Source organism: Schistocerca nitens, chromosome 6 (assembly GCF_023898315.1).
Source record: "Schistocerca nitens isolate TAMUIC-IGC-003100 chromosome 6, iqSchNite1.1, whole genome shotgun sequence".
Taxonomy (NCBI): domain Eukaryota; kingdom Metazoa; phylum Arthropoda; class Insecta; order Orthoptera; family Acrididae; genus Schistocerca; species Schistocerca nitens.
In genome coordinates this window covers 556028138-556048552 of record NC_064619.1, presented here as the reverse complement: position 1 = coordinate 556048552, position 20415 = coordinate 556028138, and positions in this window count along the sequence as shown.

The following is a 20415-nucleotide window of genomic DNA, read 5'->3' as shown; positions in this document are numbered from 1 at the left end:
GTTGTCCTCTATTTTGTTTTTATCATTTGAAGCAGTACCGAGATTTCGTGTCCACATGCAAGCCAAGAAAAATTATTGGGGCCAGTTTTTCATTACAGTCAGGTTACAGTTAGATCATTTGATTAATTTTGCTTCTCAAAATTCATTATCCGGTGAGTTTAGGTAAAGTTCCCTTCAGATGTAATTTCACATGCAGTCTTATTCTGACAGTGCAGTGTTATATTTGGAAGTGTATTTACCGTGTCTGGAAATTTATTCAGTCAGTTTGCATACGTAGAAGCTACAAGGCATTTTTAGACAAACGATTTGGTTATTTAGTCTTTCAAAATTTTGTTTGATAACCTCATATAGCATATTTAATTCTATTTTCTTTTTTTTTATTTTGGGATTGCAAGTGACGTTTTGTGACGACATACGTTGTAGCTAATTTAGTTCACAGATTTGGATTTCTAATTAATTAAGCTTTCTGTAGTGATCAGTTACTTTCAATCGTTTAGTAAGTTCGAATTCCACTACCGTCTTCTCACGAAGAAATTTCGTATGCGTCGGCGCATTCACTCTGCGTACAGTTTTAGTATTAGCAACTCATTTTCTCACCTGTTCGTAATTACGCCACTCACAAATGAACTGGCAAAATTTCAGAGACTTTACTGGTCTCATATACATACGATTTTATATGTATAGTCTGACGTAGACAGTGATAATTTGTACCAAATCGGGGAATAGAACTCAGGAGTCCTGCTTACTAGACAAGTGTGTTGGGCATTAAGCCACATAACTGCACAGATTACCGTGACACGCCTCCCTACTTGACCCAAATTCTCACAAAATTATAAATGCAAATGCACCTGGGTTTAGGCCTGGATCACCCTTTAATTTTGATGTTGACGCGCTCTTCTAGAACATGGAGGGCCTGGGTAATTCTGCTCATTTGTAAGGGGGAATTTAAAGTAGACAGTGGTGGCAGTGAGAATTTGTTTTGAGGAGGGAGACATATCACGGTAATACTTGCAGTCATGTGAACCGCTGTGCCAAGGTGGCTTTAAGGCTAACACACTTTCCTAGTAAGCAGGAGCTCCGGGTTCGATTTTTGACCTTGGTACAAATTTTTACTTGCCACTTTAGTCTGTATAAAAAAATTTACGAAGATACACTATTATAAGGAATGGAAGTTCACTTCACTCCAGTTTCCTTTCGCAAGATTAAATACAGAGAAGTTGCAAAGGCTCGCGGAGAAAACGGTGACAATATGAGATCGCTGCTCTGAGGGGCTTTGGCCTCCGGTGTGTTACGGCTTGTGGCACGATACGAGGTCTGTTCTAAACATTCCGGAACAATCGTAATTTCTAGCCAATGGTATGTCGGAGGGAAATGCTGTTGGCAACCCTGCACGCGCCTTTGTTTAATGATTAACTGCCGGAAGTTTCATTGTTCTATATCTCAACTACGAATGTAGTGCGGGACAATACGTTGAGAACGTGGGTTTCGCGGGAGGCGTGCCAGAGGTAAATCTCTGCAGTCGAGCTATCCTCTGTGTCCTCGGTGGCTCATATGGAAAGAGCGTCTGCCATGTAAGCAGGAGATCCCGGTTTCGAATCCCGATCGGGGCACACATTGTCATCTGTCCCCGTTGACGTATGTCAACGCCTGCCTGTTAGCAGCTAAGGGTGTTCATTTCACTGTAATTTCATTCTAACGAGCTGCATGGTCACCAATGGTGTCTGTTCTTTCGAACATGTCCGAAAGAACAGACACCATCTTAGTATATGTTCTATATCTGTTAGTCGTTATTCTGTGCTGTGTTGCACGGTTTGCGAATTTCGAGATGGGAGAGTTAGAGGAGCAAAGCATCTGCATTACATTTTGCGTGAAACTCAAGAAAACCTTAAGAGAGACGCACCAAATGGTGCAGGAAGCCTACAGTGATGAGTGCCTAAGCTGTACTCGGTGTTAGACGGTTTGCCCGCATCTCGTGGTCGTGCGGTAGCGTTCTCGCTTCCCACGCCCGGGTTCCCGGGTTCGATTCCCGGCGGGGTCAGGGATTTTCTCTGCCTCGTGATGGCTGGGTGTTGTGTGATGTCCTTAGGTTAGTTAGGTTTAAGTAGTTCTAAGTTCTAGGGGACTGATGACCATAGCTGTTAAGTCCCACAGTGCTCAGAGACATTTGAACCATTTGTTAGACGGTTTAAAAATGGCCAGGCGGATGTTAAAGATGACCCTCGTTCAGGACGCATTTCTACCGACGACGCTCACGCCCGGAAAGCCAATGAGACTGTGCATGCCAGTCGGAGACTGACTGTCCAAGAGATTTCAGAAGATTGTAAAATATCAGTTAGACCATTGCCATGAAATCATTACACAGCGTCTCGGAATGCGTCGTGTTACCGCCAAGTTCGTCCCACGTCTCATGAGTCAAGACCAAAACGACCTTCGCCTCGCAATCTTTGAAGAGCTTTTGGATAGTGCAAATGAAAACGAGACTTTAGTGCGGAGAACCATAACTGGTGATGAAATGTGGATCTATGGTTATGATGCTGAAACCAATGTTCAATCTTCACAGTGAATCGGAAAAGATTCTCCATGATCAAAAAAAGTTCGCCAGGTCAGGTCAAATGTCAAATCCATGCTAATAGTTGTCTTTGATTTCGAAGGATTAGTTCATCATGAATTCGTGCCACAGGGAGAAACTATTGATGGTACTATTGGACTTTGTTGCGAAGCTTGCGAAAAATGTTAGAGGAAAACGACCTCTTGCATCACGATAACGCACCCGTACATTCATCCCTGTTGATGCGTGAGTGTTGCAGAAAAAACGAAATCACTGTGCTGTCTCATTCTCCGTACACTCCAGACCTGGCCCCTGCGGACTTTTTTCTCATTTCCAATGTTGTAAACCCCGTTGAAAGGATGAAGATTAGCAACATAGACGACAGAAAAGAAAACTCGCTGAGGACGCTTAGCGCGATCCAACAAGAGACGTCCCAAGACTGCTTCCGGAAGTGGAAACTGCATAGGGAGCGGTATATCAATTGGGGAGGAGGGTATCTCGAAGGACACCATGCACAATAAGTAATACAGAAAACTTTCGCGGACAAAGTTCCGGAATTTTTTGGACCGTCTTCAAAAGCGTCGCACGTTCTCACCGTGATCACTCGTTACATGAAAAGAGAAAATAAAACATACATATATATTATGTGACTACAGACGCTCTATATATTCGGTATGTGATCAAAAGTATCCGGACACCGATAAAAACACACGTTTTTCATATTAGGTGCATTGTGCTGCCACCTACTGCCAGGTACTCCATATCAGCGACCTCAGTAGTCATTAGACATCGTGAGACAGCAGAATGGTGCTCTCCGCGGATCTCACGGACTTCGAACGTGGTCAGGTGATTGGGTGTCACTTGTGTCATACGTCTGTACGCGAGATTTCCACATTCTTAAGCATTCCTTGGTCCACTGGTTCCTAAGTGATAGTGAAGTGGAACTTGAAGCGACGGGACACGTACAGCACAAAAGCATACGGGCCGACCTCGTCTGTTGACTGACAGAGACCGTCGACAGTTGTTGAGGCCAGTAATGTGTAATAGGGCAGACATCTATCCAGACCATCACACAGGATTTTCAAACTGCATCAGGATCCGCTGCAAGTACTATAACAGTTAGGCGGGAGGTGAGAAAACTTGGATTTCATGGTCGTGTGGCTGCTCATAAGCCACACATCACGCCGGTAAATGCCAAACGACGCGTCGCTTGGTGTAAGGAGCGTAAATATTGGACGACTGAACAGTGGAAAACGTTGTGTGGAGTGACGAATCACGGTACACAATGTGGCGATCCGGTGGCAGGGTATGGGATGGCGAATGCCCAGTGAACGTCATCTGCCAGCGTGTGTAGTACCAAACAGTAAAATTCGGAGGTGGTGGTGTTTTTGGTGTGGTCATGTTTTTCATGGAGGGTGCTTGCACCTCTTGTTGTTTTGCATGGCACCATCACAGCACAGGCCTACATTGATGTTTTAGGCACTTTATTGCTTCCCACTGTTGAAGAGCAATTCGGGGACGGCGATTGCATCTTTCAACACCATAGAGAACCTATTCATAACGCACGGCCTGTGGTTGAGTGGTTACATGACAATAACATCCCTGTAATGGTGTGACCTGCAAGGTCCTGACCTGAATCTTACAGAACACCTGTAAGTCATTTTCAGCCAGGTGTCCGGATACTTTTGATCACAAAGTTTAAAACATAATAAAAACTTGAATAAAACGACTGGAAGGTAAATTAGGTTGGCGGATTAGAGATACTACTAGCTACAGATATCTACAACAATAATACAGATACTCTTCTTTACAAACATAGATTAAGATTACGAACCATATCGTGAGTCGCCTTACTGGTCATAGACGACAGAATATGGACTGCTGTAGAAGAGCATGCACTGGGAGAAGGACGGTGATGGCGATGTACTTCCCCTCACTGCGAAGCTTTCCATCTGCAAGTACGCCATCTGGTGTCTCATAAGACAGGACTGTTCTCTGTCGGTGTCGCACTCGTGCCTACTACTTAAATTATAAATGAAAAACAAGGATTAGTTGTCATTCTATTTCTCTGATTTCGTAAGCGCGATAATTCTTGAAGGATATTATTGAGTTACTTTCTTGTATGTCACGTAAAAGTCATCAAGTTTCGCGCAACTCTCGACTGATCTCCACGGAAAATTAGATTTCCGTGTAACACGGTTTAAGAAACAGTTCGCTAGACAGTCGCAGGCTCCCCCACTGAACTCTACCAGAACTGCATCCCGTCGCTCTCGACTCACACCCATTATTATGCATCTTAGGCTGTTCTTCGACCTCTGGGCAGTCTTCAGCGTCATCTCATTAGCATTAAATAAGTTCATCAAATTTGGTACAATATAGATAAATGAAGTAGATATATTGCTGCAAAAAGCTGAGCCCTTTTTCTCTGATCAAGAAGATTACAAAACAGTCCATACTTAAAAATAAGGGAATCGCCTGAAATATTTGTAAGTATTGCGTATCACATCGCAATGCCAAGCTAACTCGAATGTTCTTAAAACTGACCCTGGAATAAATTGTAAGTAAACAATCTGTTACGATTTTCACTTTCAATTATGCTGAAATTTTCAGTGTGTTTGGGAACAGTCAACTTAGTTGTTCAGAATATCCCAAAATTGTTTCAACACTAATTAATTTGATTAGTCCAAATGATGTGCTTTTCTGAATGTGAAATGATATTTGTTTATGATAACTACGTGCGTTGCGGCGTGTGTGTTACATTTCATTAATTAATGATTACTTCGCGTTAATTAGAGGTTTCCCTCTCAGTACTTGAAAACTGTTGGATTGGTTTTATACTTTTTCATACAATTTTCAGCAATGCCTTTTACTGGAAACCAAGTTGGTGACTGTTGTGTTCAACAGTTACAGCTCAATATTTACTTTAGTCACATTTTTGTCATTTAAAACTGGCGGTTACTATTATCGTTTATCGACTGCCTTCTTCATGCAACCCTCGCCAGCTCCGAGCCGGTATTACTAAGTGCCAGCATCTGGACTATGTGTTTGTAACACGTAGTGATATATATATCCTAGTGAATCCGACTGTTTGTGAAAATCGTATCGAGACTCCTTTAGCAGTTTCTAACATTAGCCTACACATGCAGAAAGAAAAACGCTTCAGGGGACTTTAAGTTACCATAAGTACAGATGTAAACAATCCTTTTTCGTGACTGAGTCTATTAATAAAAACTGTATCAAAATCACTACAGTACCTATTGAGATTAGCTTACATGTACAGACAGAAAATTCGATGGGGAGCTTAAATTTAAAATATGTACATATGAACTTTTGACTACTCACGCTACACATTTATCAAGATATTAGTTACACACGTACGTGGAGCGACCTAAATTATTACATCACATCTTTTAGTTCAGCGATTTTTGTTTCTCCTCTATTCTCTGCCACTGTCATAATACATTTCCCATTTCCTTTCGGCTTTTTTGTTGTTTCTAATGCAGTATGTTCCAAAAAACTATGTAAGATAATGCAGTAAATGACAAAGGCGTTAAAGTACAGGAAAATGTTTACATATCACTTACAGTTTGCTTAAAAATGTGTTGCCTTCCTACGTTTCCTTCTGTATGTTACATTTTTCTCTCTGATCAGTTACCATATGTACTCAACAAACATTCGCTTATTGTACTATCCCTGATACCTCATTTCAAATAACTGTCCCAATGGAACATTTTACCCTGTTTCTCTGAATACGTACTCATATGAGACTTGAAAATACGTAGATGCGAGTGGAGTAATACAACCTTAGAGACATTCTGCATCCCAATGCTTTGCAGTTCTTCAAAAGACCCCCTACACTGCAAATGTCCACCTTGTGATTACCTGGGAAACCATTCACTACATCCCGGAAGCTGATCCAAGCCTTTCTTTAAAACTACAGTAGCATGCTGATGAATGTGTCATAACGAAGTAATTTTTTCGCTTAGGGACCCACAAAAATTCCACCCTTTATCTTAGCTTCTGAGAGTCTCGGGAAAACATTATGGAGGTACTTCATTACATCTGATCTTGTATCTAATGTATTTACAGATCGCTTGATAAGTCCAAGATTGATATGGAGGGAAGGCATTATAATTTTTCCTTGCGTGACAGAGAGTTCCCACTTCACGTTATCCTGGCCAGCCACAGACTCCATCCTGAATAGCCACTCAACAATCTCAAAATACCTGTCTGTCCTCTGCTATCCCAAAGACAGAGAAAGCAAATATTCTTTGTGTTTCCTTCTGTAATCCCATCAAAAATGCAATCATTTTGAAATCACCAATTACATCCCACTGATGTTCAGCATATTTTATCATCTGAAGGAGATGCTGAAGACTTGGGTAATCTTCCTTTATGTGAGTCGAATTAGAGATTCGAATTTAGGGATATTTATTTCCATTATAGTGGAGAACAGCTTTTCAGCCTCTTGCAAAAGCTATCAATGAAGAGTCACTAGTCCCTTGGAGCATAGTTGAACCCTGTTTATTTGAAAAGACGTAGCACATTGTGGCAATAACACAGTTTGTCCGTCAGAGTGAGGTATTATGACAAAGCTTCATGGCGTTTCCTATGGTTGGATATCTTGCAGCTCACTCTAAACAAGTTCTACTGCTTTAGGCTCGATGTTACATTTCTACGCTGGATTTTATAAGCCTTAGATCCCTGATCAAATCATTTAACTCATTTTGTGAGAGGTAGTGAGATGCAGAATCTTCATCTTCTGAGCAGTTTTCTTCGTGGTTGATTTCGATATTTGATTCACTACTTCCACCTTCACACTCCTCTCGTACTGGAGGAAGGGAAATAGGAAGCTCCTCCCCGTGTGGGATAGGCCTGAGAGATGATGGGATGTCCGGATACACAAAGACATTGGTTTTCTTGCCCCTCCTATAACGAGAAAGTTCAGCAACATAGAAATAGTGGCTGGAAATGTGATCTGGTGATCCTCGTCAAATTATAGTTACACCAAATTTCATTTTTCTGTTCTCTCCTCTACACCAGGTGTCGAGAGTGAATCTGCAACACCCACACACACAACGTGTGGTGGTCAGTTCTTGTCTTGGTCTTCCACAGGGTTACCAAAATATGACCCGTATCCTGAGCAGACGTTGGTAGCATCCTTTATTCTATGCTTCACTTCTGTCGATCCCAGAAAGATACCATACACATAACAAGAAGAGTCTGGATGATGCTTACAACAACGGGAAGGTGCTAATAATCACCAATAATGTGAATCAGAAACAAATGACATACAACTGAACCGTTTATTCAACTCATAGATAAAGTGTTACTAGGTAATATAATTTTAATCAATTAATTTGATATAAATAGACATAAAAAGCAAAGTAACGATTGTATAAAATTAGTATTATTCAGTGTAGCTTAGCTATGACTTGATTCATCCAAAACTAGCATAAAACTCACTTCAACAAGCAAAAAATTTTGTTTTCGTTACTTAATATTACTTTGTCTTTGTTCTAAATTCTCCTGCTGTTGTCTTCAGTTTTTAGTTTTTCTGTGCATCATTTAGTCGTAATTCTTCTTCTTTGTTGTTTTGCTTTAAAGTTGCACTTGGCTATAACTACCAATGGGTCGCTATGAATGTCGAATTAAAAAGACTATCGCTTCCGTGTCTTTGTTTGATTAGATATAATTTTTTTTGTGTGTAATATTATGTAATGTGATTAGGCTCTATAAATACTTAATGTGTTACGGTTATTAGATGGTAAGAAAAATGTACAGACCTATTCACATAATTCGCTAAATGTATTAAAATAGGAAGCAGTCTGTGACTGCAGCATAGCGATCTGTATAAAATTGTAAAAGTCAAATAAAAAAAGTCTCGATCGCGTTTTAAGATTTTTTTTATTTGTTAGTAACCGGTTTCGGACCTTTCCTCAGATCATCTTGTGGCTTTTCACTGCTATTATGGATGCTGGTGGCAGCAGACGGAGCGAGAACCGTAGAAATGTGGTTGTGGCTGCTTTTATTTGATTTGTAACATTAAATGATTTAAACGGCAGAATAAATAAATGTGTGAACCTACACCCGTCAACCGGGTAGCAGCCCACTGGTAGCTGTCTCCATTTCCGCATTATGAACAACCCATTTACGCATGTGCAGCTTATAGCCTGAGCTTCACAGAAGGCAGCGATCGGGTATCAACTGCCAGTGTGCTACAGGACTTTCGCACGAGAAGCCCTCTAATCTCACCATAGCTTACCCTTCGCAATGGGTATGATGTTATTTTCCATGCCAGTGCAACAATATTCGTCGTGTTGAAGGAGGATCGAAACTGATACAAGGGAAAGAACGAAAAAAAAAATAAATTAGTTTTTATATTTTTCGAAGGAAAGAAGATTGGGTTTAACGTCCTGTCGACATCCAGGTCATCAGAGACGAAGCACAAGCTCGGATAAAGTCAAGGACGGGGAAGGAAATCGGCAGTGCCTTTTAAAGGAACCATTCCAGGATTTTCCTAGACCAATTTGGGGAAATCAGGGAAACTTAAATCTGGATGGCGTAACGCGGATCTGAACCACCGTCGTCCCGAATGCGAGTCCAGTGTGCTAAGAACTGCCTCATTTCATTCGGTTTTATATTTTTGGCAAAGGCACGTTGGTAAATGGTACTTAACATCATTCATTGAATTCTCCCGACTGTGTGTAACTGGAGTGATTATTTGGAATGAAACTGGACAGAGATGGGAATTATCTCTACTGATAACCACAGAAGAAAAACTGGGACAGGTGAGGTATATAATTATTGATCAACAGTACAACTACACGAAAAATAACGTTACTTAACTTCTGTTTGAAGTTGTTGTTCCTAGTCAGACAATTGGAAACCGTGAATGTCCTGTCACCGAAAGGGACTCTGAAAAGCCGCATGTCCGTTCAAGCTGCAAACGAAATGAATACGCGGGGCGGCATTAATGACAGTACGATCCTGTTGTGCAGAAGGTAATCATTGCAGCCCAACCGAGCATTTCTGCAGGAATTACTCCATAACCGGCCACGGCAACCGGCGAGAATGGCGGAGCCAAACCGAGACATTCGGCGGAATTAATTCCTGCTACCAGTCTTTCTCTCCGTATCCCCCAACCCCGCCCCCACCCACCTAGTATGCATGCGTGTGCACGTGTATGTGAGCGAGCCAACGTCCGCAACCCACACGCCGTCAGGGTAGTTCCCCAATTTTCTACTATCAGAGGATGAGGCACTCAGTACACCATGCTGATACGTCCAGAGTGTTGATACGCGCAAGCGTCTAATTATCCGCGCTCTATTGACAATCCTCATTCAGCTGCATGTGCGTACCATTGGATGTGTGTGTGTGTGTGTGGGAGAGGGGGAGGGGGGAGAGGAGGGGGCGTAAAGGGGAGAGGGAGGAGGGAGAATGAGGTGCCTATTTGGGCGGCTAATTACCACCTCTTCACCGGCTGTGCGCTTTCATTTTGTCCATTGACATGCTAGGAGAGGAGGGAAGAGAAACTGGTAATGATACACTGACTGCTGCAATTGCGCGAGAGACGTGTTCGCTGGGTGATTCAAAGAAAGGCCCATCTGTTGCAGAACAAAACAGTCCTCGCCAGATGAGATAATTGCGTGATAGTGAATGGAGCATCATGCTGGAAGGAATGCAGAGCTTTTTTTAAATTTCATCATTCACTTTGCTGTAAACACATGGATCCATAATGTAAATGTGTAAAATGGGTTACTGTTTTTGAATTTCCAACAAAAAATGTGTGGGAGCATTACATCATTAAGACTGATACGAGTTTCTACGGAGTAAATATGTTTCCCACTCCACTTTTGGCCTGCCTCAGCAACAGTAGACCAATATTCAAATGAAAAGGCTGTTTCTGTAGCAGTTATTTCGAGTGGTGCATACTATCAACAAGACTAGGGCTGTAGCTGCTAGAGTATGCGATATATTTCAAACTATCAATTATTAAGGATTCGTGACTTAACCGAGTACTCATCGCTCAATTAATCATGGAGAAAAACGAACTGAGCTACTGGGTGATAGATACGAGGATGCATTGATAACAGTAACACTTGTTGTAGGTTTGCGATAAATGTCATACTTAACACACTCTTCTACTAATTGAAGTTTTAAATCCAAGCAGTTCAATGACTGACTGAGGGCCATTAGTTTGAGATGCAAGCCACGGAATTCCTCCGCGAATGTTCTTACATCTTCACTTGGAACAGTGAAAATGATAAAAATACCATCGACATATCTACAGCAGTATATTACTTTCTGTGTAACGGGGACTTCTACCTAAGCATTACAGACTGCTGATGAATATGTCAGCTAGGTGCCTTGCTAAACAATTTCCCATGTTCAACCCTTCTTTCTGCATGTAGATGCTGTTGTAAAAGGAAAAGTAACTACTAGAAATGAGGGTCCTAAGGAAAGCTGATAGCTCTTCAGTTTCACCTTGCACAAGGGAACTTTCCTTAGCCAAGTTATCGTCAATAATTTGAATTGTTTACTCCACTGGTATAGAAATTTTTCCATCTAGCCAAGCTAGCATGCTTGATGGCGGGAATGTTCTATCCTGAAGATCATTGAATAAGGGCCCTACTGTTTTTATATGCAAAATTTTTGTCAAAAACGTAGAACTAATACAACATCTACGGCACTAGTTACGCTGTGCGTTCTCCAGGGTTTCCAATAAAGATACTAACTGGATGCACCACAAATCCCTTTTTGTACTTTTCTTACTTGCTCATTAAGTATGACATTCTTCGCAAACCCATGTATCCATGCATTTCCTTGTAGCTCAGTTTCTTCATGTCCATGACTGATTGAGCTACTAGTACTCCGCTAAGTTACGAATCTTGAAATGGACAATTTGAAATATATCACATCCTATAATCCCAGTCCTGTAGATAGGATGCACTGCTCGAAATTAGCTAGTATGAATAATATGCTCCACAAGTTTCATAATACGTCTAAGTGTACTTACATCACTTTGCGATATGTGGGTAACATCGTACAGGCTTTTAGGTCTCCTTAAGGAGGACGGTATTAGAATCTCCTATTCCACCAGGGTTTAGATTTATTATCAGCTTAAACAAAACGAACTTGTTCTGGCGTAACCATAAACGCCGGAGCGAAGATGCGAAATGAAAGACCAGAGAAGGCAGTGAAGAAACGGCGGCCAATGGTGCGGGGAATCGGACCGCCAGGCGCGCCCCCTGCAACAGCTGCATGTAAACGCAGCTCTTCCTAGCCTCGGCCGTTCAAGATCGGCCAGAGTCTGCAACGTGGTTAGTGCTACGCTGTCAGTAACAAGTGTTTCGTAGGACTCTGTGTATACCAAGCACTGTTCCGTTTTCACGTCGCCTCTCGCCACCGACATTTGCTGCAAAGAACGTTAAGTATAGCCAGTTTTCTTTCTGGAAATAAAACTACTAATGTTATTTGTTTGAAATTTTTGTATGGCATCCCGAGAACGCTGCATCCCGTAGGCACCCTTTAGCGGTGCGTGCCCAAGACTCCGCAGAATTACCTAGTAGAGACCGATTATCTAATTCTGGGGTCTACAAAACAACATGCGTCCATTGCCCTTGCACATACATCGGACACGCGGGACATGTTGTTAGAACAGGTTTTCATGAACACTTACTTATTAGAAGGGGCGCTGTGAAAAATTATTCTTCGTTTGCGGAACATCTAAAGGTTAGCTGCAACACTGAACCCACAATAAGTTCTATACAAATCCTTCCTGTGGCAACTAAGGGTATAATGTTAGGTAGAGGAGTTTGAAACAGCCAAATTTTGTAAGCACTCGGAAGGTTTAAATCTCAATGAACACCAAGAACAAATTTTGTATGATACTAGGATGACACCTTTACCAACATTTCACCAGCCGGTTCCTCAATTGTTGTAACTACCAACGGGGTTGCCGTTTGTCACCCGCCACTATGACCTCGTGTTTACTCCTGTCACTTTCAACTTCATGTTTATTTAACTACTTTGAGGGTGCTATTTAATAACTATTCATTTTTTTAACTGTGTGTGTGCTTCTGGCGCTATCTTGTACCAGTGCTTTTAATTATCCTTCAATATGTAAATGGTTACCACACACCAGTCACAAGACATCCGTTCAAGTTGATCGTTGATTCCTTGACTCAGTCTTTTTTATTGCAGAGAGCACGCATCCCTCTGACCGAACGTGCTGAGCTACCGTGCCGGCGCTCGCTTGGCGCTTACAATCAGCTGTTCATTCGAGTTAGATGAGTGCACCGCTCGCCGTGGCAGCCGACACGTACTACAATATATACTGTTCACCGCGGGTCTATCCACACACAGGTTTTCTCCATGATTTGGTTCGTCTGACAGTCTGATAACTCCCGATTAGGTCCTCCGTGCCCATAGATATGGTAGGTCCGATTTAGTACTTATCTGTTTTAGGAGGTTTTCTTATAAAAAAATTATTCCCCTTTCAAGCTTCCTGATTGATATTTGACGACTGCGTTTACGCACCATTCAATGTTTACTTTTTGACTAGTGCTGCTTACGCTACTTAAGGCAAGTGGTTTTTATAAGTTACTTAAGTCAATAGTTACTTATAGGTGTTAAATAGGCTTGTGGTCACAGCATTATGTAATATATACATTATTGTTAATTTACAGAAATTATGAAGATACACCACTACCAAGAAACGGGTCAATTTTGAAATAAAGGGGTGGCCGAGCTTTTCTAGCCGCTACAGTCTGGAACCGCACGACCGCACTTTAGTTAAATTACATCTTGTTCAAACACAGATTCCGGAATCAAATGCTGGGTTGGAATCTGTACCAACGAGCACAAACAGACTGTGATTAAAATTTAGTAGTGAAGAAGAGTAGGCTGTAGTTCAAGGGACTAGTCATAAAGATAAGAAAAGAAGCGGGATATGCAAGTGCTAAGGAATGAAGAGATACACTTGGTAACTTCGACGAAACCATGGATAACAGAAGAAATACTTCAGCCGGTCGACGAAAGAAGGAAGTACAAAAATGTTGACGGAGGTTCAGGAATACAGAAACACCGGTCACTGACAAAAGAGATGAATATGAAGGCAAGGAAGTTAATGCGAAGCTACATGACGAATGTGAAGGAATCGAAGAAAGAATGATTCTCTCAAGGACTGACACAGCATACAGAAAAGTGAAAACAACCTTCGGCGAAATTAAAACCAAGGGTGGTAACATAGTGACTGCAGTGGAAATTCCACTGTTAAATGCAGAGGAACGACGGGATAGGTGCAAAGTGTGCATTGAAGCCTTCTGTCAGGGTGAAGACTTATCTGATGACGTTATAGAAGAAAAAACAGGAGTCCATGTACGAAGAAGAGACAGGCGATCTAGTATTACAATCAGAATTTAAAAGAGCGTTGGAAGTGATAGACAACATTTACAATTTCTAAAATCGCTGATGGAAGCGGCAGCGACACGACTGTTCACACTGGTGTGTTGAGTGTATGAGTCTGACGATATACCGTCTGACTTTCGGAAAAACATCATACACACAATCTCCAAGATTGCAGGAGCCGACAAGTACGAGAACTATCGCACAATCATCTTAAAGGCCAATGCATACAAGTTTCAGACGAGAATAATATAGAGAAGAATGGAAAAGGAATTTGTTACATAACGATTAGTCTGGCTTTAGAAAAAGTAAAGGCGCCATAGAGGCAGTTCTGACTTTGTGGTTGGTAACGCGGCTGAAGAAAAGTCTGGAAATGTTCACAGGAATTTTCGTCATGGGAAAACTGCGGTGTCACCGCCAGACACCACACTTGCTAGGTGGTAGCTTTAAATCGGCCGCGGTCCATTAGTACATGTCGGACCCGCGTGTCGCCACTGGCAGTGATCGCAGACCGAGCGCCACCACACGGCAGGTCTCGAGAGACGGACTAGCACTCGCCCCAGTTGTACGACGACTTTGCTAGCGACTACACTGACGAAGCCTTTCTCTCATTTGCCGAGAGACAGTTAGAATAGCCTTCAGCTAAGTCCATGTCTACGACCTAGCAAGGCGCCATTAGCCTTAGATAGCTTGTATCTAAAGAGTCTCACTTGTATCGCCACAATCTCCAGATGTCTCATCAAGAACGATGTATACAAAGGATGGATTAAAGATAAGTATTCAAGAAGCTACGTACTTTTCTTTATAACATTCATTACGTATCCTGTTTCAGACCTCACTCCATCCTTCGTGAGTTAGCGCGTGCATCTTGGCCGCCTCTTTCAATTAGTGTGCGTAGTGTTGGCAAGTCTGCCGACACAACAAAAACATTTCGACAATGCCAAATGGTGCAAGATTTTTGAAATACCGATAAAAATAGGAGTAAACTTTAGGGAAAGATGTGTAATTTACAATATGTGCAACAATGATGAGGGAAGAATAAGAGTGAAACACCAGACAAAGTGCTGGAATTAAAAAGTAAGACAGGAATACAGTCTTTGGCCCCCCACTTTTCGGTATATACATCGTAGAAGCAACGACGGAAATAAAAGAAAGGGTAAAGATTGTGGTTAAAATTCAAAGTGAAAATTTATCAACGGTAATGTACGCTAATGACATTGCTATCCTTAGTGAAACTGAAGAATTATTACAGGATCTGCTGACTGGAATGAAAAGTCTTATGGGTTTAGAATATGGACTGAGTAAATCGAAGAACATGAAAGAAAAGAGGACTATCAGAAATGCAAATATCGAGAAACTTGACGTAAGGATTGGTGATCATGAAGTAGATGAAGCTTAAGAAACCTGCTAACTTGGTTGCAAAAGGACGGACGGAGGAAGAAGGACATCAAAAGCAGCCTAGCTCTGGCCAAGAGAAGTCTGTTAGTATCAAGCATAGGCTATAATTTGGGGAAGAACTTTCTGAGAATGTACGGTTGAAACGCTGAATTTTGTGGTAGTGCAAAATAGTCGCTGGGAAAACCGAAACGGAAGAGAACCGAGTCATTTGATATGTGGAGGTGCAGAAGAATGTTTAAAAGTATTTGTACTGATAAGGTAAGAAGTGAGGAGGTTTCCACAGAATCGGCAAGGAAAGGAGTGCTTGGAAAACACTGACAAGAAGAAGGGACTAGGATGGTTGGACACCTGTTGGGTCGTCAGGAAATAACTTTCAAGGTAGTAGAGGGAGCTGTAGAGGGTAAAACTGTAGAGAGGACAGATTGGAGTACATCCAGCAAATAATTGAGGACGTATATTGCACGTGCTACTCTGATGTGAAGTGTTTAGCACAGGAGAGGAATTAGTGGTGGTTCGCATCAAACCAGCCAGCAGATAGATGACTCAAAAACAAAAAGAAAAAAAAAGAAAAAAAAGTATGCTCAGTCTAGCTTCTGCCTCACTGACGAGTAAATTTCATGTGGTCTTTCGACTTCAGATCTCTCCGTACGCCTGCTCACAGACACTGTGCGGAAGTAACTGCGCCCGGTGATTTCTCTGATTTTGAGTGTGGTCGATGTGAACGGGAGATGATAATTTTAGAAAATTTCAGCAGTCTAGAAGGAGAATTGGTCAGAGCGATTTGTGGAAGGGAGAACGAAAATTACGCCAAGATGGTAGGAGTAGCCACTGATCCCAGTGTTCTTCTGATGAGCGATCTCGCAGTGAGTGTGTAAAATGACAGAGGATCGTGTTTGAAGCTATCTTTTGGAGACAACAGACCGGAGTGTAAAGCAAGAGGGGCGGTATGCGAGAGAACATCACTTTTAACGGCCGGTGATCGGGCAGAATCACAAAGGAGGAGCGCGCCGCACCTCCAGCTAGCGGATTACACGGGCCAGAGATCGGAATCGCAGTTACTGACGAGTGAGGGGGCTTTGATCAGCGCGCCGTGTCACAGCCGGAATGTCTCGCGCTGGCTGAAGGGACAGGGGGGGGGGGGGGGGGCGGTAACTGAACCGACATAAAAGCAGAGACACGGAGCCCCACTAAAGACGGCGCAGACCCTCGAGAGACAGCGTAAAGGCCGCCGGCCGCCTCGTTAAACTGAGCTCTTTCTCGGAAATAAAGAGAACCTGTAAAATGCTAATCATAAAGTCACTGTCGGCCGCCCGCTTTTGATTTTGCAGTTTATGGTCCTCCGGAACGGACAAGGCAATTGGCGGAGGCACACACCTACCTTCAGCTTAGCTAGTGGACGATAGGACGGCACATTTTCCGGTTCACTTCCCTCAGGTTCGGCGAAAAGAGGAGGGTACGCACATAGAGCACTTGACGGTGCAGAAAAATAACGATCTAACGTAGTCTAAAAGGAAACCAATAACAGGGACTGTTTTCCAACATTAAATAAATGCTGCCTCATCGTACAGAGTCGCAACAAATATAAATTCACGGTACACTAAAAAGAGGCATATAATGTCACACGTTATATTCAACCCAGTAAAATGTCTCTATGCAGCACGAACTACGCAGGATTAACGACAGTCCTCGACGTCACCTTGTAAAATGTAGTCAGGTGAAAAGAAGAACCAGTCGTGGAAAACTCAACTCTTTGCTATGATGAGGTTGCAGTTTTACTTTGTATGTATTGGTCAGTCATTAGAGTGTAAACTGACCGTGAACGATGTAGCAGGAAACTTAATTTTTCGTTCGATATGTCGAATAAATGAACGTATGTTTTAGGAAATGAAGTCAGCAGTAAAATGCATAAACGCTTTGTGAGATACTGTGGCAGTTTTTTATGCACTCAAAAACTGATGTTAGTCTTGACCACTGCATTTATTAATTGTTTACTCCCTTACGCGTTTCGGCCTTACGCCATTCTCAGAGGCTCTACAAGAGAAATACGTGAACGTGTATCGGAGAAAGAATATAGGTACAGTTATGTGAAACGTACTCCATACAAACGGAAGAAGCTAACACTCAATGATAAGATAATTGAAATGTACTATGTAAATAAAGAGGATAGGCAGATCTCACGAAAATATCTAAACACATTCTTAGGTAAAACGAAACTGAATTTGTCAAACACGGATATGAAGTAAGTGGTCTACATTAATTGATGACAGTTAGTGCAAACTGACTCGCAGTACACATCGTAGGATTAGGTGAAGAAGCCACCAAATTGGAGTACTATGCGGCGCTAATGAAAATTTCTATGTTTTGAAATACTGAAGTACTGTTACAATTGACTGACGCAATGTAGTTTTAAGTGACAATTAACATTCTATTTTACCTGTTATATCATCCTATATACTATCTAATGTCCGTCTGGTGTAAGGAGACTGGCGAAAATTATCACCGCAAGATGGTGTCAATGTAACAAAATGTAATTAAAATAAATGAACATCTAGACCTCCAAAAAATGATGTATTACTACAGAAGCGTGATTTAATATCCTTTAGTGCACGCATAGCAACATTATAATCGGTTTACGTAAGAATGTGTTGCAGCTATTTTGGTACGTTCTGCCTATTTTTGTTATTTACCTTTCATGTACTTGTCTAGTAGAGCCTTTAAGAATGATGTAAGGCGGAATTGCGTAAGACATTCTACATCTACATCTACTTACATACTCCGCAATCCATCATACGGTGCGTGGTGGAGGGTACCTCGTATCACAACTAGCATCTTCTCTCCCTGTTCCACTCCCAAACAGAACGAGGGAAAAATGACTGCCTATATGCCTCTGTACGAGCCCTAATCTCTATCTTATCTTTGTGGTCTTTCCACGAAATATAAGTTGGTGGCAGTAAAATTGTATTGCAGTCAGCCTCAAATGCTGGTACTGTAAATTTCCTCAGTAGCTATTCACGAAAAGAACGCCTCCTTTCCTCCAGAGACTCCCACCCGAGTTCCTGAAGCATATCCGTAACACTCGCGTGATGATCAAACCTACCAGTAACAAATCTTGCAGCCCGCCTCTGGACTGCTTCTATGTCCTCCCTCAATCCGACCTGATAGGGATCCCAAACGCTCGAGCAGTACTCAAGAATAGGTCGTATTAGTGTTTTATAGGCGGTCTCTTTTACAGATGAACCACATCTTCCCAAATTTCTACCAATGAACCGAAGACGACCATCTGCCTTCCCCACAACTGCCATTACATGCTTGTCCCACTTCATATCGCTCTGCAATGTTACGCCCAAATATGTAATCGACGTGACTGTGTCAAGCACTACAATACTAATGGAGTATGCAAACATTACGGGATTCTTTTTCCTATTCATCTGCATTAATTTACATTTATCTATATTTAGAGTTAGCTGCCATTCTTTACACCAATCACAAATCCTGTCCAAGTCATCTTGTATCCTCCTACAGTCACTCAACGACGACACCTTCCCCTACACCACAGCGTCATCAGCAAACAGCCGCACATTGCTATCGACCCTATTCAAAAAATCATTTATGTAGATAGAAAACATGTTTGTAAACACGGAGAGATAAGAGGTTGTGTAATGACCAAGTTCAACTGTAATGTTGATGCATTAAGTTGTTCTGAAAGCGTTGCTGATATTCAAGACAATAAATGCGGGTTAAAAGCTGTGAGATATCTGGGGAAGTTAACCTTGCATTACTGAGCAACTGTTTCACCAGGTATCCAGTCTAGCTTACCAAATTCCCAACCAGACTAACATTAATTATAATCTTTTAATAGTCATCTTACGACAACCGGTGATTATATATATATATATATATATATATATATATATATATATATATATATATATATATATATATAAAGAGAATTTAAATAAAAATAAATAAATCAGTTTATATTTGGACATTTGTTTTAACATTGATCATTGTTCCATTAAAATTTCAGCATATTAAACTTGATTCATAACTTAACTGGTGCCTTATTTAGAATTTTGAAAATGTGAGTTTGTAATCTTACAGAACACATCAAATATGGAGCCAAGATTGGGAGACTGCATACAACACTGCATTCATAAAATAACACACGAAGAACGTTGAAACATATGCAGGAGGAAATTAACCACAACCAACCGATTCAATTTTCACCCAAAGAAGTTACGTTCGTAGCGCAATTCTGTCCATCATGAAATTACCACACACTGGTATACTAAATTCATACTAACTCTCTGTGAAATCTTCCCGAAAAGAATAGCTGAGGGCTACTTTGATGATTACACCACATGCTCCAGACGGTCAACTTGGTTTACACGAAGAGTGTAACTCCACAATAATTTTCATAATTAAAATAAATTACATCGAAACGCAATTTACAAAAGAAAAACCTCGAACTGGTTAATATCGTCTTACTATTAACCTGATGGGTCAAACAATTGTATAAGCACGTGGTACTGGTCTCACAATGTACACCCCACGTGGGTTGAACATAAAGAAAAGTTGCTATATTGAAAAATATTGTCAAAACGAGACGTTATACTCTCACGCACAATCGGATTTAATATTGATGATCTTAGTTACAGTTACGGATCATCAACACGTGGTTCCACTTTACTCACAAAGTAGTGACAAAGAAACTACTGGAAGATATTCTGAACTTCACACTCGAATTACACTGCGTTGCAATTTAAGATAACATAAGATATTTTAGTTCTAAATCTGAAATAAAGGTGATTAAATTTTCAGTTAGGCTGAACTTAAGAAATCCATTGTCCTACGGACTTAGCAGAGACGCGCTTAGCCGGAGATCTTACCACTTCAGACGCTCGCCGCCGAGAGACTGGCGTGCGCCCCTACCGAGGGTAGTTAACAGATACAAACGGAAGTGACCAGAGAGGCAGCTTCCTATACCAACATGACAAGGGACGGACAGGACCATACCAAGAATAGAAACCTCTTTGCTTTAAGAAAGCGTAGCCACCTGT